The sequence below is a fragment of the Vitis vinifera genome, chromosome 14, assembly GCF_030704535.1.
Source record: "Vitis vinifera cultivar Pinot Noir 40024 chromosome 14, ASM3070453v1".
NCBI classification, from domain to species: domain Eukaryota; kingdom Viridiplantae; phylum Streptophyta; class Magnoliopsida; order Vitales; family Vitaceae; genus Vitis; species Vitis vinifera.
The window spans coordinates 18,508,426-18,515,369 of record NC_081818.1 but is presented as its reverse complement, the minus strand read 5'-3'; positions in this window follow the sequence as shown (position 1 = coordinate 18,515,369).

The window sequence follows — 6,944 nt, the reverse complement described above, 5'->3', positions numbered from 1 at the left end:
GTTGGCACCTAGGCCTGTACCCCAGCCTATGCCACCACGCTTCAGGATGGATCTACATTGTTCCTACCATCAGGGCCCAGGGCATGACACAGATCATTGCGCCGCCTTGAGACATGCTATACAGGACTTGATAGATCAGGGTCTGGTTAACTTGGGGCAGCCAAGTGTAACCACGAACCCTCTACCGGCTCACTCTACACATGCAGTGCCACCACCCCCGGGTGGTATACATCATATAGATTTTGTAGAGGATGACAGCATACACATGATGAGTTGGGATGATGGAGTGCCAGAGCCGATTGTTTTGGATGATGGTTATGAGGTTGACACAGTGGGTTCTCAGACTTTTACTCCGTTCAGTTTGATTCCAGATTGGATACCATTTGAGTTGACTTCTATTGCACCATTGATTACAGCACATCAGGGCCCGCCCGCCCAATTTATCCTATGGTTAGATGACGATGATTTAGAGGGGAGAGATGTACAGATTGTGACCCGTAGTGGGAGAGTAGCTCAGCCCCCACCTCTAGTAGCTAGGCCATTTGATGGCGCGGTTTCTCATGAGGAGGTCAGGAGAGAGGATGATGAGATATTGAGGCAGTTACAGAGTACACAGGCCCGCATATCTATCTGGAGTTTGTTGGCATCTTCTAGTACTCATAGAGATGCATTGATTCGGGCTTTGAGCCAGATCCGCGTAGAGACCACCACTACCCCGGAGGGACTGATTCATATGATGACGGCTGGCAGGGCCACTTGCATTGTATTTTCAGATGATGACTTACCACCAGAGGGTTCAGACCACACACACCCTTTATATATTACAGTTGGTTGTTCAGGCCACAGAGTTCCATCCGTCCTATTGGACAATGGCTCAGCCTTGAACGTTTGCCCATTGGCTACTGCTATTGCTCTTGGTTATGCACCTTCAGACTTCGGTACCTCTACACAGACGGTCAGAGCATATGATAGTACTAAGAGGGAGGTCATGGGTACTCTGATGATAGAGTTGATGATTGGTCCGACTACATTTCCCATCCTATTTCAGGTTTTGAGGATTCCCACATCCTTCAACCTGCTTCTGGGCCGACCATGGATTCACAGGGCCGGGGCTATTCCATCTTCCCTTCATCAGAAGGTGAAGTTTGTTCATGATGGGCAGGTCGTCACAGTTCGCTCTACCAGGGATATATTTGTCGCTTCTGAGCCAGTACTTCAGATCAGTCACAGTGAGGACGACCTACTTCTGACTGGGTTTACTTTTGATGAGATACAGACTCTCGAGATTGAGGATTTTTGTAGAGATTTTGTGGCTATGTCATTTGATCAGCACAGCAGCACAGTGGTCCTCGATATGATGAGGGGTATGACCTTTCTACCTGGCATGGGGTTAGGACGACGTCAGCAGGGACCGAGCGAGTTCATAGCTGCCATTGACCATGATACGACATTTGGACTTGGATTCATCCCTACTGAGGCCGACTACCGTCACATGGCGCGGCTGCGCAAGGAGAGGGTGAGAGCCCGTTTATCCCACACACCATTTGATTATCCTATTCGACCCTATAGGATGAGTTTGGCTGACTACTTTGTCAGAGGATCAGAGACTCGACCTCGTCTAGAGGAGATTGATAGTGTGGTTCATACAGATAGAGAGACCGATCTTCAGCATCTATTTCACCAGCTACAGTTGAGTGATGGGGCCCCCGACTCTCCTTTCCCTTTGACGATTACTCCCACTTCTCCAGATCGAGCTAGCATGTTGTCTCTATGCTTTCCAGAGGAGATCACTGGTGATGGGGTGATGGTTGATTCTACTGAGATGATTGATGGAGTTGTTTCCCATGATGAGTACCGAGATGAGATGGACATGATGACCATGAGCCAGATTACCAGCATTGTTCAGCTTCAGCCTGTTTCAGCATTTGATATGTTCGGGGTGTCTACCATTGAGGTTTTTGAGGGGACTCAGACTCTTCCTGTTCCAAAGCTTCCAGAGGATGATAGTAGCTTGTTTGAGGGCATTGTTAGCCCAGTTGAGGGAGCGTCCGACCTTGTGGACCCACCTCTTTCTTTTGATGTTTTATCGGGATTTGTCTCCCGCTCTGACGATGTTTCTGTTGCTTCATTTATAGATTTGAGTATTTTTGAGTATTCGCCTGTCTCTTGTGATAGTACCTCTATATCTGCACCCCACTCACCCACTTCACATATATTTGATATAAATGATGAAGTTGCATGGCCCGATTCGGATAGGGACTTTTCTGATCATGACTCTGATCCCGTGGATGAGAGAGTTTCACCTGATACAAGGGATGTTGAGACTGTTGATTTTGGCACAAAGGATCAGCCGAGAGAGCTGAAGATTGGTTCACCCCTATCTACAGAGGAGAGAGATAGACTTATTCATTTACTCAGGTCATACTTGGATGTTTTTGCATGGTCTTATGAGGACATGCCGGGTCTGGATCCCTCTATAGTCCAGCACCATCTGCCTATTCTACCACATGTTAGACCAGTTAAGCAGAAATTGAGGCGATTACACCCACGTTGGAGTCTACAGGTGAAAGAGGAAATTCAGAAACAGCTCAGTGTTGGGTTTATATCAGTAGTTGAGTATCCAGAGTGGTTGGCTAATGTCGTCCCAGTTCCCAAAAAGGATGGCAAGGTTAGAGTTTGTGTCGATTTCAGAGACCTTAATAAAGCCAGCCCTAAGGATGATTTTCCCCTCCCACACATTGATTTGTTGGTTGATGGCACCGCAGGCCATTCGATGTTGTCTTTCATGGATGGATTCTCGGGGTATAATCAGATTTTGATGGCTCCAGAGGATATGGAGAAGACGGCCTTCATTACCGAGTGGGGTACCTACTGTTACAGAGTTATGCCATTTGGGTTGAAAAACGCAGGAGCCACTTATCAGAGAGCCGCTACCACTTTGTTTCATGACATGATGCATAGGGATGTCGAGGTTTACGTGGATGATATGATTGTGAAATCCCGAGGTAGAGCAGATCACCTAGATGTTTTAGAGAGATTCTTTGAGAGGATCCGGAAGTTTAGATTGAGGTTGAATCCCAAGAAGTGCACCTTTGGAGTGACTTCTGGGAAACTGTTGGGGCATATGGTCAGTGATCGGGGCATAGAGGTCGACCCAGATAAAATCAAAGCCATACTTGACATGCCTGTGCCGAAGACTGAGAAAGAGATCAGGGGTTTTCTAGGCCGGTTACAGTATATTAGTCGTTTCATAGCCAGATTGACAGACGTATGTGAACCCATCTTTCGTCTTTTGAGGAAGAATCAGCCAACGGTTTGGAATGACAACTGCCAGATTGCATTTGAGAAGATCAAGGAGTATTTGCTTTCTCCTCCTTTTTTAGTGCCTCCTATGCCAGGATGTCCACTTCTTCTGTATTTGTCAGTTTCAGACGTGGCCTTGGGATGCATGCTAGCTCAACTCGATGACTCCGGAAAAGAGCGAGCAATTTACTATTTGAGTAAGAGGATGCTGGAGTATGAGATGAGATATGTTATGATTGAGCGCATGTGTTTAGCGTTAGTTTGGGCCACCAGGAGATTGAGGCACTACATGACTGAGTATTCGGTATGCTTGATTTCTCGGTTAGATCCTTTGAGGTATCTGTTTGATAGACCTGCATTGACTGGTAGATTGATGAGATGGCTCGTACTCCTGACAGAGTTTGATATTCAGTACGTTTCTCAGAAGTCTATTAAGGGAAGTATTGTCGCCGATCATTTGGCTTCATTGCCGACATCTGAGGATAGACCAGTTGATGATGATTTTCCAGATGAGGGGTTTGTTGCTATGACCAGCTTATCAGGATGGTGCATGTACTTCGATGGTGCAGCCAATCAGTCAGGGTATGGGATAGGTGTTCTATTGGTATCCCCTCAGGGTGATCATATTCCGAGGTCCGTTCGTTTGGCATTCTCTGATCGACATCCTGCCACGAATAACATAGTTGAGTATGAGGCTTGTATCCTCGGTTTAGAGACTGCACTGGAGCTTGACATTAGACAGATGGAGGTATTTGGTGACTCCAATCTCGTACTTAGGCAGATTCAGGGAGATTGGAAGACTAGGGATGTGAAGCTTAGGCCATATCATGCTTATTTAGAGTTGTTGGTTTCGAGATTTGATGACTTGAGATATGTTCATCTGCCTAGAGCGCAAAACCGATTTGCTGATGCCTTAGCTACCTTAGCTTCCTCCGTAGACATTCCGATTGATGTAGTCATACGTCCATTGCTGATCGAGTTGAGGTCTGCACCCGCCTATTGTTGTTTGATTGGAGAGACCGAGGTCCAGGATGACCTACCTTGGTATCATGACATTTATCAGTTCCTTAGATCTGGCACATACCCTGAGGTAGCCACTACCAAGGATCGGAGAGCACTGAGGAATTTGGCCACTAGATTTGTGATTTGTGGAGATACCTTATACAGGCGATCAGCTGATGGTATGCTTCTATTATGTTTAGATCGAGCCTCTGCAGATCGAGTGATGAGAGAGGTTCATGCAGGAGTTTGTGGTCCGCACATGGGAGGACACATGCTGGCTCGTAAGATTATGAGGACGGGTTATTTCTGGTTGACTATGGAGACAGATTGTTGTCAGCTTGTTCAGAAATGTCCAGAGTGTCAGATTCATGGTGATCTCATACATGCACCGCCATCAGAATTACACGCTTTGACATCGCCATGGCCATTTTCAGTATGGGGCATTGATATTATTGGGAAGGTTTCACCAAAATCTTCCAATGGTCATGAGTTCATCTTGGTTGCCATAGATTATTTCACCAAGTGGGTGGAAGCCGCATCATATGCGAGGTTGACATCTGTTAGGGTTGCCAGTTTCATCATATCACACATCATTTGTCGCTATGGGGTTCCTCATGAGCTGATTTCCGATAGAGGGGCGCACTTCCGAGCTAAGGTAGATACTTTGTTGCAGAAGTATGCTATCCGACATCATAGATCTTCTGCATATAGGCCACAGACCAATGGGGCAGTAGAGGCTGCAAACAAGAATATTAAGAGGATTTTGAGGAAAATGGTTGAGACTTCTCGAGACTGGTAAGAGAAGCTTCCCTTTGCGTTGTGGGCATATCGTACATCTTTTCGTACTTCTACAGGAGCCACGCCTTACTCTCTAATGTATGGCATGGAGGCTGTTTTGCCAGTCGAGACAGAAATGGGCTCATTGAGAGTAGCCCTTGAGCAGCAGATTTCTGAGACAGAGTGGGCTCAGGCTCGATTTGATCAGCTTAACCTTTTAGATGAGAGGAGATTGAGAGCAGCAGATCATGTTCAGGCCTATCAAAGAAAGATGGCTCGTGCCTTCAAGAAACGAGTTAAGCCTAGACCATTGCAAAAAGGGGATTTAGTTTTGAGGATTCTCAAAGGTTTGATTGGAGACCCTAGAGGAAAGTTTAGACCTAGTTGGAGTGGGCCTTATGTTATCCGAGAGTTGACTCCAGAAGGGGCTGCATGGTTGACAGACTTAGATGGAAACCAATTTTCAGAGCCTACCAATGTGGATCAGCTGAAGAAGTATTATGTTTGAGACCGTGGTCGCAGGATGGGTGGCCATCATTTCGGTTAGCCTCATACTTTATCACCTCTATATATTAGACCGTTGCTAGCCCATTGAGCTTCGCGTGGTATGTTATAGCCTTATTTCTTTCTTATAGCTTTGATTACCATTTCTATACCCGGGTTGGGGCCCTTTGATGTATACGCATGCTTTGCTAGGAAAGTCTCATGAGCTTTAGACTTATAGGTCTATCTTCTCATTTTGTTACCATCCTTTTATCATCCTATTTGTTCTATTTTATTATCATCATATATTCATTCTCTTTTTTGTCTCTATCATTATTTGCTTCATCTTATCTATTATCTTCCTTGGGTTGATGATTCTTCACGTCTTAGTGCAAAGAGGGCAGTCATATCACTCTATTCATTCCATCATTTGACATTGATTCGGAGATTTTAGTTTGAGAGGTTGTCTCAAGGGTTGGGGTTCATGTATCCATCAGTGGTCAGAGAGAGTTTGTTCATTCCTTATATTTTTTTCATTGGAGTTGGATTCATTGATGATCAGAGCATGCGCAAAAAAAAAAAAAAAAAAAAAAAAAAAAAAAAAGATCAGAAAAAAAAAAAGAAAAAAAAAAGAAAAGAAAAGCGCAATGATATGCTCATGTATGGTATCTCGTTCCATTGGGTATTTATGCTACCTTTTGAGGTTCATTTATTGGGTATATCTGCCATTGTGGGTTTTTGTGAGTTTTTATGAGTTTTTCAGTCCTTGAGCCACTCTTGTTATTCATTTGGAGTGTCGAGGGTTCATATGAGAGTTCTATGAGATCCTATGCTTTTTGGATCATGTTTGATATATACTAGGTATGAGAGATGAGTGATCTTTTTTACTAGGGTCTCCGGATCATTGCCTTACCCACCATTCCATCATTGGTGATATGACTTTCCTTTATAGTACTAACATGGGTTGACCATCACTCGTTCCACTTTCTCATTGCTTTCTTTTGTATCTCATTACCTCTTTCCATATCTTTGTTCCACCTTTTATTCATTCCCTACATATTGATGCCCATTACTGATTTGATACCTTCTTCACATCTTCACATATTTCATTGATGGTTTGACCATTCATCCTTTCTCTCATTTCGTTATCGACATTCCCTTTGGTTACTTCTAAGTCCATGACTCATGATATTTTTCTATGCATTACATCTTGTACACGAGGGTACGGGTTTGATCATTGGGTATTTGAGTCTAGTTTCCCTTCATTTCCTTCACCCTATCACCTTGGCCTACGTTACGTCCCGTGTCTTAAGACCACCCTGAGGCCACGAGATCAGACATTATCTTTGACAGTCTTCACTTGGACAGGTTTTTTTTTG